Source organism: Myotis lucifugus, unplaced genomic scaffold, assembly GCF_000147115.1.
Source record: "Myotis lucifugus unplaced genomic scaffold, Myoluc2.0 scaffold_328, whole genome shotgun sequence".
Taxonomy (NCBI): domain Eukaryota; kingdom Metazoa; phylum Chordata; class Mammalia; order Chiroptera; family Vespertilionidae; genus Myotis; species Myotis lucifugus.
Window position 1 is genome coordinate 263,100 of NW_005871376.1, and position 14,012 is coordinate 277,111.

The 14,012-nt window shown below is 46.2% G+C and overlaps 1 protein-coding gene across 1 annotated transcript in view; it reads left to right on the forward strand.

Annotated features, from left to right (window-relative positions):
• Positions 1-6: 6 nt before the first annotated feature.
• The window catches only part of SLC39A14 (solute carrier family 39 member 14), a 47,766-nt gene continuing 33,760 nt past the window's right edge, over positions 7-14,012 (forward strand). The window contains 1 exon segment of the mRNA XM_023764295.1: positions 7-90. The gene's annotated coding sequence lies outside the window, so the exon portion shown is untranslated.

Genomic DNA, 14,012 nt, shown 5'->3' on the forward strand with positions numbered 1-14,012 from the left:
CGCCGCCGCCGCTTCCGCTGCCGCTGCGGGCCGCCGAGGAGCCTGGCGTGGGGAATTTGCACGCGCCGGTGGCGTCCGCCGCAGCTTCAGGTGAGGGGCGGAGGGCGCGCGGGCGGGCCGGGCCGGGCCGGGCGGGATGCGGCAGCACCCCGAGGAGCAGCGCGCCTCCCGGCTCTGTCTCCGGGTGGGGGTGGGGGCCCGGCTGCGCCGAGCACCTGAAGCCCGGCCGCAGCCCCCGAAGCTTCGGGCTGGACAGGGGAGTCCCTCGGGAGGGTCCGCACACGGGCCCGGGCGCTGGATGGAGGCGACACCTGGCCGAGGTGCCCCGTGAGGTTACTGGGAGAGGAAAGGGAGATGGCAGGTGCGGTCCGATGGGCTGGCGAGCGCAGGATGTGGGGGTCAGAGAAGGTGCCCAGAATGTGGAGAGCCGCGCTGCAGGCTTCCTGGAGCTCACGGACGCGGGGACAGAAAAAGTGGGGACGAGATGGCCAAATCTGGTGGGCAGCTATTGGGGCGGCCCGGAAGGGTCACTGGTGTCCGTGCTTGGCTTTCCAGCAACGGTGGACCCCACCTCACCTCTGCCAGACCATGTCCCAGCTGAAGATAAATAACCCAAACCTTCGGGCTGGCCAGTAGCCGGAGATGGAGAATGGCAAAGGAGGGACTAAGCCAACTCCGACCTGGCTTGCCCACAGGGCATGGCTTTTTAGCTATATTTGGTCGGTGCCGACCAACTTAGGTGGTCTGGTGTAGGCTGCCCTCTCTTGGTGGTTTAGGGCAATAGGACGAAATAACCATCCAAGCATGTTCACCTTGTGATCCCGAGGTCCAGTTAAGCCGAGAAAATATCCTCAGCTCTGGATTGTGGCTACAGTTTTGAGGACTTACTGTCTGCCAGGGCCTGGGTGTTCAAGAGGACGGTGAGCATGATTTGTGAGGGGCCTGAGGAAGGTGGAAGCGGGAGTGGCTCTGATCTGACCCTTCCTCCCGGAGCCACCTGGGCTCGGGTTTTCTTCACTAGTAGTCACTCTTCCTTAGGAAACCCAGGCTACTTGGGTAGGGACGTGGCAATGATAGTGTGCAGTGGGGACCGGCCTTGCTGAACTGGCCTCTGTCCCAGCTCTGCTCCTGACTTGCCCTGTGTCCATGGGAAAAGGTCAGTGCCGAGGTCAGACTAGATCTGTGGTTTCCTATCCGTTAATCCTTACCTCTTAAAACAGGGGTCCTCAAACTTTTTAAACAGGGGGCCAGTTCACTGTCCCTCAGACCGTTGGAGGGCCGGACTATAGTTTAAAAAATAAAACTATGAACAAATTCCTATGCACACTGCACATATCTTACTTTGAAGTAAAAAAACAGGAACAAATACAATATTTGTATTTGCATGTGGCCTGTGGGCCGTAGTTTGAGGACCCCTGTCTTAAAACAAGAACCATAAAAACAGAGGAGCTTGGTGAAGCAAGAGAAAGAATGTCCAGAATCGTAACTTTTAGCAGCTGGGATTAAAAGCCACATATTCTGTTTCCTTTGGAGACTGAGAGGTGAGTTTTAATAAATTGTGTGGAGGCCATAGACTGGTGCTGTTCTTCCTGTCATTGGTTTGCAGGTTGACTAGAGGGCACCAAGCGCAGAATGATTGGCCTTATCATTTGGGCAAGAAGAAGCCCCATGATTTTGAGTGGTCATTCGTCCCTCAGTCTGTAAATGAGTCACAGGGCCTAGTCTGTGGTGGGCTCTGCACTGGCCACCACAGGATGCAAAGAGAGTTGAGGCCCAGTTCCTCACACTCTTGTTGGGCAGAAAGAACACCCATACATGCATGAAGAATGAGGTAGCAGGGCAAGAAGAGGTCCCAGTGTTGGGTTCCATTAAGTTCACAGAGAACTTGAGCAGTTTGCTAAAAGGTGGTGTCAGGTAGAGAAGAATGCTGTCTTCTGAGCCAGATGAATCTGTTCAAATCCTGGCCCCCTCACTGTCCAGCGGGGAGAAATACGTCATCTCTGGGCCTGTTCTTATCACCGTGCAGCATGTTGTGATTGTGTCTGGAACATAGTAGAGATATTATCCTCCTTATCATCATCATCATTGTTATTTCTGTGGGATGGACTGGATTATTTTTAAGCTGATAGGTGGGTTGAGTTGTAGGAGTGGGGTGAGCCCAGATTTAAGGTTGGTTCATCTCCTCCTTAGGAACATGGGTGCAGTTTTCTGACTCTCTGCGTAGTCCTCTTTTCTGTGGCCAGGGATTGTCCTCGGATTCACTGGGCAATGGGAAAAGGGCTTCTTTTCCCACCGTTAAGTTTTTGGAGCTGCTCTGATTTCTTCAGGTAATGGAAACTCCTCTTTGGGGCTGATAAAAAAAAAAGGCAGGAAGGCCTGACTGTGCACGCATGCGTGCGCGCAGTGTATATCAGTCACTGGACTGGTTCTATTTTCACATCCTTCCCACCTCCATCTTCCCTTACCTGCTCACACTCTACTCTATTCCAGGAGCAACCTCAATCCATGGTAAGTATTTACAACATCTTGGAATCTAGAGTAGTGCTGTGAATAGATTGTATATGTCTGGGAATTGGGACCTTCTCCCCATTCTGCCAAAATAATTCAGTCTGTTCGCATTTGATGCCTGAAAAAAAATCATGCTCGGATATTTTGCAGAACCACAGACTATAGGATGTTGAACTGGAGGGACTTCGGGAAGCTTCAAGTGTAGCCACTTTGTTTTACAACTGAAGAAACTGGATCTAGAGAGGCTAATGGGTGTCCCAGGTCACATTGCTAGCAAGCAGCCAAGAGGCTTGATGGTGAAGACCAAAGAAAAGCTCAATTTTTGTTCCTAAATGTGATGATGAAATTGCTGATAATACTAGTGTTTTTCTTGAAAATGTGAAAAGCAAGGAGCCAGTTGCTCTGCTCATTTTTGGGGGGGAGGGGGGAGGGACTTTGCTTGTGTGGAGAGAAGTTTCTCCTGGAGAAGTCTTCTTTTTCTTTTTAGACTCCCTGGGGACATGGAGGGTGGGAAGTGGGTGAGGAAGGGTCATGCTGCGGGGCCCCAGCCAGGACTCATTAGATATCTAGAGAGGACTTCTCTGACCTCGAGGCTGGTGGGCTGGCAGAATGCCAGCAGATAAGGAGTCCAGAGTCTGCTGCCAGCCAGGGGCCTCGTGGTGTCCCAGGGGACAAGCAGGGCAGCCTCACCACAAGGTCTCCAAGCCCCAGCTGCTCCATTCCCACTCTTACTGTCGCTATGGAGACTCCCAGAGGGGATCCTCTGTTGGGCCCAGCTGAGATGCAGAGACAGGGCCCCCAGTGGGCCCTCTGGGACTCCCACAAAGGTGGGAGGAAGGGGAGGAAGGGCAGCTACAGAATCGGCTTGAGAGAGCCTGGCATGACCAGCCATGGGAAACCAAATTCCTTGCTTTGGGAACTGGAGATCTGACTGCCTGCTCAGGCCTCCTAACCTTTTCCCATCATCGGGCCCAGGAGAGTCGGGGGTTTGGTGGAATGAGATGACTGTCTTGAATTTATTATGGTGGGTTCTTAAAGGCTCTTGGTCAGTGCACTCAGGATTAGTAGTTAATGAAGAACATCAGCCCTGGCCAGTGTGGCTCAGTTGGTTGGGTGGAAAGATTGCTGATTTGATTCCCAGTTAGGGCACATGCCAAGCTGCTGGCTTGATTCCCATGGGGGAGGGGGGGCATGCAGGAAGCAACAGATCAATTTTCTGTTCTTACATGGATGTTTCTCTTTCTCCCTCTATGTTTCTCTTTCTCCCTCTCCCTTCCTCTCTCAAAACCAATTTAAAAATATACATTAAAAAAAAAAGAGAGAAGAGCAGCCAAAAGTTGGGAATTAAAAAAAAAAATCCAGGTTTTAAACATTTTATTTTACCTTAAAAGTATGTGCATTTATTTTTATTTGCCAAAGCTTTGATTTGGGCTGAGGCCTTTTCTTTGGATCTCTACATCCCCTAATAAAACTTGCAGATTGTTTGTATATAAAAATCACACCACATGTATTACCTGGGATTTCTCTCTCTCTCTCTTTTTTTTTTTTTTTCATTAAATGTTTTTCACCAGGTCATATATTCACAGAGCTCAAAAATCAAAAGGCTAGCCCTGGCCAGTTTTGGTCAGTGTTTAGAGCATCAGCCCTGGGACTGACGGGGTTGTATTCTGGTCAAGGGCTCCATCCCCTGGCCTGGTCCAGGCACGTGCGGAAGGCATCCTATGTGAGACATAGATGTTTCTCTCTCTGTCTCTCCCCCTCCCTTCCACTCTCTCTAAAAATCATTGGGAAAAACATATCCTCAGGTGAGGATTAACAACAACAAAAAAATCAAAAGGCTAAAAATAAAAAGACAGTTTAAAAAATCACACATGTGCCCTGGCTGGGTGGGTCAGTTGGTTTGATTCCCAACAGGGCATAAGGGAGGCAGCTGATCAAAGTTTCTCTCTCACAATATTTCTCTGTCTCTCACTCCATTTCTGTCTAAAAATCAATAAACACATCCTTGGATGAGGAATAAAAAAAAAAAGCAACACAAATTTTAAAAAGTCACGTGTTCAGTATTCAGTGAAACATCTTACAAATGTTGTAAGTTTGCATTTTATTTTATTTTTTATTTTTATTTTTTTTTTAATATATTTTATTGATTTTTTACAGAGAGGAAGGGAGAGAGATAGAGAGTTAGAAACATCGATGAGAGAGAAACATCGATCAGCCACCTCCTGCACATCTCCTACTGGGGATGTGCCCGCAACCCAGGTACATGCCCTTGACCGGAATCGAACCTGGGACCTTTGAGTCCGCAGGCCGACGCTCTATCCACTGAGCCAAACCGGTTTCGGCGTAAGTTTGCATTTTAGACACGTTGTTTAGCATCTTGTTTTTTCACCTACCAACTGTATTAGATCTTTTCGTATCAGCACATAGAATACTTTTACCATCCTTTTTTTGTGACTGCATATTATTCCTATATATGGGAGTACAGTAAATTTTTAACCAAGGTATGTTCTCCCTCTCTTCCCAACTTGGGTTGTTTTCTGTATTTTGTCATATGTACACTGCTGCAGTGAAAAATTGTACAGATGACATTTCCTACATTGTGTAAATGTGACTATAGAAGAAATTCTCAGAAGTGGAATTGCTGGGGAAAGTATTTACATGTCTGTTAATTAGTTTTCATTTTTTTAAAAAAAGACATTTGCAAACCAGTCCACATACAGAATTCTACTTTTTTAATGCACACACCTAATTTAATTTTTTTTTTCATTTGTAACACAGTTCTTAAACTTTTTGATCCTAGGATTCCTTAATACTGTCTTTTTCTTATTTGGCTATACCTATTGATACTTATCATGCTAAAAATTAAAACAAGTTTAAAAATAGTTATTCATTTAAAATAACAAAAAATAGGTCATTACATATTAATGTGAAAAGCATATTTTTATGAAAAATAACTTTCAAAATAAAGTTTTTATACTTTTACATATCTTTAGGATTTCAAAATAATTATTTGTTAGATAATTAGATAAATTATAATAGGTATGATGTAAGTTTGATGGTAAATACTCAGTTGAACAAAATGAGATAATCTCTGAAAATGTATATATTTATTGATTTTTTTTTAATTGAGAGAAAGAGAAACATCGACATCGATTTGTTGTTCCACCTGTTCATGCATTTATTGGTTGCTACTTGTATGTGCTCGACTGGAGCTCGAACCCGCAACCCTGGTGCATCGGGACGACTCCAATCAACGGAGCCACCCAGCCAGGGCTGAAAACATATATATCTGGACTCTAAACTTCTACCTTAGAAATTTCTAGAAAAACTCAAAACTGCCTGGCGCACATTCATCACACTTTCTGTAGCTTCTGAAAAATGAGAATGAAAGGGCTTTTAACATCTTAATATTATAAGAAAAATAGTTTTTACCTCTTACAGACCTCCTGAAATGGTCTCAGTGACCCAGCTGTCCTCCAAGGCCACAATTTCAGAATTGCTGTTCTGGAACACTTCCTTTACTTTTGTAGAAATCAAAACTGTGTCTCTCTGCATTTATATTTGTTACTATTTAACTTAATTATAGTCATAAAAACAAATAGAAGCGGCATAAAGAATTTTGGGAATAGGCACAACAGACTCCTGGTCAGTACATCCTCAGCTTGTGACCAAGGGGCCTGTGTGCTGCAGGGATGTGCAGGAGGACTGGAAGGGATTGTCCAAGCCCATGGTGTTCAGCCATAAGAGCGCTTCCACTCCATGCAGACAGGCAAAACGTTGTTGCTCTTCTAAAGATGCTGGTCAGATATGTGTGGAGGTGAGCTGAGTACACATGGGGAGTTACATGCTATCTGTGGCATTCCTTAAGCTCCACTGAGTGAGGCAGACAAGAGACACTTGAGGAGGGGCGGGGGCGGGGGGGGAGCGGACAGGTGAGCCAATTGGGGCCGCTGTGGTCTGGGAAGGCTTCCTGGAAGTGGAAGGAAGGCAAGTTGAGGGAGAGAGGGAGGAGAGGAGTCCTGGCAAGGAGAGTTGTGTGCATAACGAATGACTGTTCCTGGAGCAGGGGTGGCCAATGTAGGCCAGAGCGGCTGATGGAGGGACAAGTGATGTGGCTAGAAATTTAGTTTGGGTCCAGCAACTTTAAAGGGCTCTGGGGTCTAAGGTAACAATAGTCTCGGTTTCCCTATTAAAGACTGTTGTCTGTTTTTGCAGCCCTCTGTCTTGGGCTCCATCCTACTCTTAGCTAGAACAGTTCCTTGGCCCCAAACGGACATCGTTTGTACCAGTCCGCTTATTCCAACCTCTGCCTCTGGTTATCAAAAGTAATGCATACTGCCCTAGCTGGTTTGGCTCAGTGGATAGAGCATCAGCCTGTGGACTGAAGGGTCCCAGGTTCGATTCCGGTCAAGGACATGTACCTTGGTTGCAGGCACATCCCCAGTAGGAGATGTGCAGGAGGCAGCTGATCGATGTTTCTCTCCCATCAATGTTTCTAACTCTCTATCCCTCTGCCTTCCTCTCTATAAAAAAATCAATAAAACATTTTTTAAAAAAGTAACGCATACTTGTTGTAAAGATGAGCATAAAGATGCATGTGAGAAAAGGTCTGTCATCCTGAGGCAACCTCTGTTAATTTACTTAACTGTTTCCTTTTATTTCAACCTTTTTATTTTGGGACTAATTTTAGAATTACAGGAAAGTTGTAAAAAAATATATAGCAGAGTGCCTTTGTATCCCTCACCCCATAGGATAGTTACCAAGAACAGGAAATCGACATTGGCACATTAGCTAAGCCACAGGCCTTATTTAAATCTCACCAATATTTTCACGAATATCCTTTTCCTGTTCCAGGATCTGATCTGGAATCCCGCACTGCGTTTAGTCATTATTTCCCGTCAGTCTCCTCCAGTCTGTAACAGTTCCTCTCTTTCTTTCTTAGAACGAGGTTGTACATTGTTGGCAGGAATGTCACAGTCACGATGTTGCATCCTTTTCAGAGCATCGGGTCAGGGTGTCAGTGTCATGTTACTGGTGGTGTTTTCCCGGGTCACGTGGTTAACTTGGTGTCTGCTGGACTTCCATACCGGAAGTTACTCTCTCTCCCAGGTTGAATCCTCATGCTTCAAGCCCCCTTTGCCAGCAAGGGCCTGTCCCTTTTAAGGGTCCACCTGATCAGTTCTGGCCATTACAGGATAGTTTTCCCTATCTTCAGGTCCGCTAAGTTGGTCAGCTAATCCCAGCAGAATCCCTTTTGCCTACATAATGTAACACAATAACAGGAGTGATATCATATTTACAGGTGCTGCCCACACACAAGGGTGAGGGTCATTGGGGGTCATCTTGGAATTCTGCCACCCATAGCAAGGGAGCCTGAGATAAAAGGTCTTAATTCTGGTTCAAGGTGTTAGTTTCCTAGGGGTGCCCTAACAAATTGTCACAAACTTGGTTTGTGAAATCAAGGTGCCAGCCAGGCCACATTCCCCCCACAGCTCTAGGGAGACTCCTTCCAGCTTCTAGTGGCCCCAGGAGTTTTTGTTCCTTGGCTGGTGACAACATCACTCGCACATCTCTGCCGTCTTCACGTGCCTTCTCTCTGTGTCTGTGTCCAGATCTCCTCCTTCCTCATGTGAAGATACCAGTCATGGGCGTCTTAATTATATCTGCAAAGACCCTCTTTCCCGAAAGCTCACCTTCTGCACTTTTGGGTGGACATGGGTTTGGGGATGTTATTCAACCCACTGCCTTCAGGATGGGAGGAATGTCCTTTGTAAACTCTGGTTCACAGAGCTGCACAGGAAAGATTTCTTTTTAAACCTAAGACAGAAAGCAGGCCAGGCTGCTGTTGAGCCGAGGGCCCAGCCTCAGGCTGCCTGGTCCCCTCAGGTTGACACAGATCTGAGAAGCAAGTGGGTATAAGTTATAAAGCTGCCTCAGAGGCCCTGTGTTCTTAGGACCCACAATCCCAACAACTTGCCTCTGTGGGAGGAGCTCTCATCGTCAGTTCCCTTGCAGGCTGGGCCGGCTGAGGTCTGGTACCACAAGTGGGAGAGGGGGAGTTCAAAGAGTTCAGATAAATCACAGGATGTCGTAGGTGGTCCTGTCTAGTCCAGCAGTCCTGAAATGTCGGACCAGTGCCCAAACGAGCAAGGTTCATCTATCAGAACTGGATCTGTAGATACTGGATCTCACCCAGGAAGCTCTGATTCAGAACATTGGGCAGCCAGGTTAGATAATTTAAAAAGTTTTTTTTTCCTGCAAGAATAAATGTACAAGGATAGCCAAAAACAATTTTAAAAAGAAAGTAGTGAAGTTGGACTTGCTTTACCAGAAAAAAAATAATGATGAAGAAAAAAATAGTGACATTGTCACAGGGTTAGATAAATGGAACAGAATAGGAACATCCAAAAACAGACCTCAGTATGTGTAGGAATTCAGCAACCGGTAATGGTATTATTTCTTACAAATTGTGTGGTTTTGAGCAAATCTACTTAGCCTCAGTGTCCTCATCTGTAAAATGCTTGCTGAATTTTAAGATGCTGTTTGTTGTTTTAATGTTTCTGAAATAGGGAGTTGTCTTATAGAGGTGCAGGTAAGCCAGTGTCTTTCTCTACTCAGAAGAGCTGTCAATGATACTTATCATTGGAGAAGTACTGTAAAATGTGTCTTGTTGAGATTAAATGAGATAATGAAAACAAATTGCTTAGCACAATGCCTGGCAAGTAACCGTAAATCCTAGCAGTTCTTATAAAATTAAGGGAAAAAAAGATTATGGTTGTATTACAAGTGGGTGTTTAGATGCAAATAACACCATCGTCCAGCCAGTGCTGATTGGCAGATAGTAAAGCATCGTGGGAGGCCGCGTTCCTGCCCAGTGATGCCTGTGGGAACCCAGGCTCTCTCCAGTTATCTGTCTGCTCTGCCATCCTTGGCACAGTGGACTTGGACCTCATGGTTGTTACTTGCCAGCTGTGCCCCTGAGCAGGAAGAAGGAAGTGAAAGAGATGGACCCACACTGTGCTCTTACATGTCATTAGCTAGACCAGCCACCTGTGGCCTCTCTGTGCAAACGATATATTTGACTTTACCTCAGTTTCTAACTTTCTATCGACTCCACGGTTGAGGTTTACAAGGAAAATGGATATTCATTAAACAGTATTGAGATAATCGGCTAACTGTTATTAAAAACTTAGATTCTCTTTCTCTGTGCCAAAATTAAATTCTAGACAAATTAGAAATTTAAATTTTTTAAAGGCAAGAAAATATAGGTGTGTATTTCTATAATTTCAGGGTGGGAAAGGATTTTCCAGGCATGCTACTAAAAGCAGAAACTTTAAACAAAAAGTGTGATATATTAACTTTAACCTTTTAAAAATTTTTATCAATAATACTGTCAACATAAGAAACATTCAAACCTGTGAAGAATTTTTGTGAGTTTATTTGAGCCAAACTGTTGACAATTGCTGGGAAGCAACATCTCAACAGATTGAGAAAATGCTCCAGAGAATGGCAGTTTTGCACCTTATTTTATATATTACAATCAAAAGAGGAGACGTAAGTGGGTTATATGAAATTCATTGGTGATAGATTAGGGAGGTGAGAGAGAGAAAAGTGGGGACCTCTGGGATTGAATAAAAAGAAAAATGATAGACATATGCATCTTTTCCATAGGTGGGTACAGGATAATTAATAGTCAACAATTAACACAATAAAAATAACAGTGAGGATTTGTAGTCTCCACTCTGGTGCATTGGTGGAGCCCTGAGGGGTCCGGAAAAAGGAAAGTTACCCTGACTTTTCAAAGGTATGTGATTCTAGAATCAAAAGACAATAGACAGGCTCAGTTAAGGTAAACATTGACTTTTGTCAGGGAAGATTCTAGCCTAGAATATGACTGCTTTTTTAATTAAAAAGTTTGTGGTTATTTTAGGTCTCTGAGTTTGCAAAGCTGCCACATAGGCCTTCCCTGTGCTTGTCAGGTTAGCATGTGACAGCCTTCAGGCCACAATATCAATTAACAAAATTAAAAGGCAGATGATTAGGAAGTTATTTGTAATATGTGACAAAAGGTGAATATGTTATTAGTCCATGCAGTGAACTCTTACATACACCGATAAGAAAAAAGATGAATGTATGACAGCAAAAATGGGCAAACGATGGTAAACAGGCAATTTGTGAAGAAGAAATATAAATGTTAGTAAACCTGAAAATGTGATGAGCCACACTGGTAATCAAAGAAATGAAAATGAAGAGATTATAAGAATGATTTTTAACCAATTTGGCAAACATGGAATACTATTTTAATCCTCAGCATGGGTGAAAATCTTATACAACAGGAGTCCTTAAGGTGTAGGTGGCGGGAACTGCACCAGGTGTTAGGCCAGTAGGGTCACACTGGACCTTGGGTTCTGGCTAGGAAAGATTCAGAGCCAAGACCCAAACTATAAGAGAATATTTATTTACAAAATCACAGAGGTAGAAAAAGTGATTCCTACAAGAATTGGGCTTAGGAAACAAGTTATAGAGGTCAAGGAAGGCTCTCGGAGCTTGGGAGTGAGGGAAGTAATGGTAGTGCCCTTAAGGGAAGGAGAAGGGGATGGAAAGGCAGAGATGGGAGTGGGGTGGGGGAGTGGTGCTTCTGGGAGGGACCCAGTGAGTCCTCTGTCCTAAGGGTTTTAAGGGTGGAGATTTTAGCGGAGGTCCCAGGGGGAGATATTAATTGAATATTCAGCAGCTTTCCAGGTGTGTCCTTTCTGCGTCTAGGTCTCTACTGACTGGTTGGTTGGTGCCAGGGCAGGGAATCATCATATAATGCAGGTCATCCATGCAGTCCACTGGTCTGGTTTTGTTGCTTTTCTGGGCTTGGGGCTGAAATACAACTGAGGCCTAGATGTTATCTCTAGGGAGGAAACATCAGGGGGTCCAAACCAAATGACCAGCTGCGTGCCAGGGGAGGAAAAGTCACCCTTTATCTGGCCCATCGTCCTTGCTCTGCTCATGTCTGTCTAACTGCCCACCACACTTACACACAGATAGTAGGATTATTAAATTATTGAATCTCCTGAAGGATAGTTTAGCGAATTGTATAGTAAGTTCTTAGTAAATATCTGTTGACTGCTGTCTTGAGGCCAGAGACTGTCCCCAGCTAACTTGCTCCTGATCTCACTGATTCCTTTTCTTCTGGTAAGATCCCCTTTACCTCTTAGGGCTTTCCCTGTGCCCTGCTGATTGGTAGGGGTTGGGGCAGGGGCGGGGAGGCAGCCAGCTCAATGAAGGCCTCCACCACCACCACTCCCCACCCAGTACCCCCTGGATTGCTGGGCTGTCCTCCCCAAGGAAGGGGGGGAGGACAGGCCCAAACCACAGTTTTTTCCTTGTGTCTTTTACTGGAAGCCTGAAAAGTTGGCTTGTGTGAGAAAAAGAGGGTGGTATATGTGTGTGTCCTGTGAGTCAAGAGAGTCCTGTGAATCGCAGGGAGCAGGCTGTACTGTCGGCACTCTTTCCTGGAAACCAGAGGGCTCCGGGCCAGGCCCCCGTGGACTCTCCCTTTCTGCACACGGTGGAGCTATGTTGGCCTTCAGGAGCCTGGCCCTGCTTTTCCTCCCAGCACGTGAGCCAGAGGTGGTCAGCCCTGGCATCCCGTCCTGTCCCTGTCCTTTCCCCTTCTCACGGATGGTGGGTCCCGTGCTTTGCCATCCCAGGACCGGGTGACACTGATGGGCGTATATGTATTTCAGTGCTGACCATTTCCCTCATGTTGGAGACTTTCCATATGAGAGGCCCAGCAGGTTCCCAGGAGATCAGGTCCCTGGGTAGTTTCCAGGGGCAGCAAGCCACGGCCATTCTCATCAGCTTTCCCAGAAAGGTGCAGCAAGTACCAATCACCCATCCCCCAGGCTCCAGCCACTCGCCAAGTGCCCTTGGTGGTCACCTGACAGCGCAGGAACAGAGATTCTGTTCCGCCCCCTGACACCCAGCAGACACTGTGCGGGGTACCTCCCTCGACAGAGGCCTTGGCCCTGGGTGAACGATGGTGTGTGCACCGCTCTTGCCCAGATTGTGCCTGTGACCTTGGCACTTCCCACACCACTTCCTCCCGGCAGCGGCTCACGAGCCCCTCCCCCGGCGGTTCAGGATGTGTGTAGTTGGCACGTTGAGAGAGGCTGTGTTCAGCGGGACCAAGACTCAGACTTTCCATGAGCAGCTGAGAAATTCTAGAAACAGCCTGTACTTGCGGGGTTGCCTTTGCTTTTCTGCCCCTGCCGCAGGGAGAGTTAATGTGTTCGTTGGGGAGGATTATCTTGCCTGTTTTCCACACACTGGTGCTCAGGGTTGTGGGGAAGGGAGGCTGCCTGCCTGTGCCTGCCTCTCCCACCACCTTCCTCCTGGATCCCCTTAAGGTTTTCTTTAATTTTTCTACCTTATGTTTTGTACTCCAACTTCAGTTCTATTGAAGCTGCAGGAGAAGGGGTGTCCTTCCCTCTGAGGATGCCTGTAGTTCAACTGGGGGTAGAGACCAAAGCACACAAAAATTCTACACTGACAGGTGGGCAGGGAATTAACACACTCATTCATTTGGGCAGCCTCCCTACTAGGCACTCACTCCTCCAGGCTCTGCAGGAGGGAAAATAGGCCAAGTCTCCACCACTGTGGAGGCTAGTAGGAGGATATTAAATATGTAAACAAACAAAAAAAGACTACTATAGGTGGTGATAATAGGCTAAGAAGACAATAAAACAGGGTGTTGGAGTTCTGAATGACTGTGATGGGCTTCCCCCGCCCCCTGTCTTTGACCAGGTGGCCCTCCACTTTGAGGAGGTGACATTTGAATTGAGACATGATATGAAGATCTAAGGGAAGAGCATTTAAGTTAGAAGGAACAGCAAGTGCAAAGGCCCTGAGTTCAGAATGCACTTGATGTGTTAAAGGGAGAGAAAGAGGGCAGGGCAGGATGGCTGGATCCCAGTGAGAAGAGGGCTTAATAATAAAGGTCAGTGGAGTCAGCAAGGACTCGTTGACACAGTGATTTATAGGCCAGAAATAGGGGGTTAGATTTTATTCCACGTACACTGGGAAGTCATTGGCGGGTTTAAAGCAAAAAAAGTGCTGTGATCAGATTTATCTTTAAAAGGATGACTCTTTCCTTGAGCATTACACTTAAGATTTGGGTACTTTACATGGGTATCTGTTATACTTAAAAGAGAGAAAGGCCCAACCAGTGTGGCTCAGAGGTTGAGCATCGACCTATGAACCAGGTCACTGTTCAATTCCCGGTCAGGGCACATGTCTGGGTTGTGGGCTCGATCCCCAGTGGGGCGTGCAGGAGGCAGGGGAGAGAGAGAGAGAGAGAGAGAGAGAGAGAGAGAGAGAGAGAACGAACTCTGACAGTATAGGGACAGGTGCCCAGTGGAAGCTGGAAGACTGGTTAAGAGATTTTATTTCCACTAGAATTTCAGCATTGCCTCCCTTCACATGCCCTGTGGTGTGTCGACTTTACAAGGAAA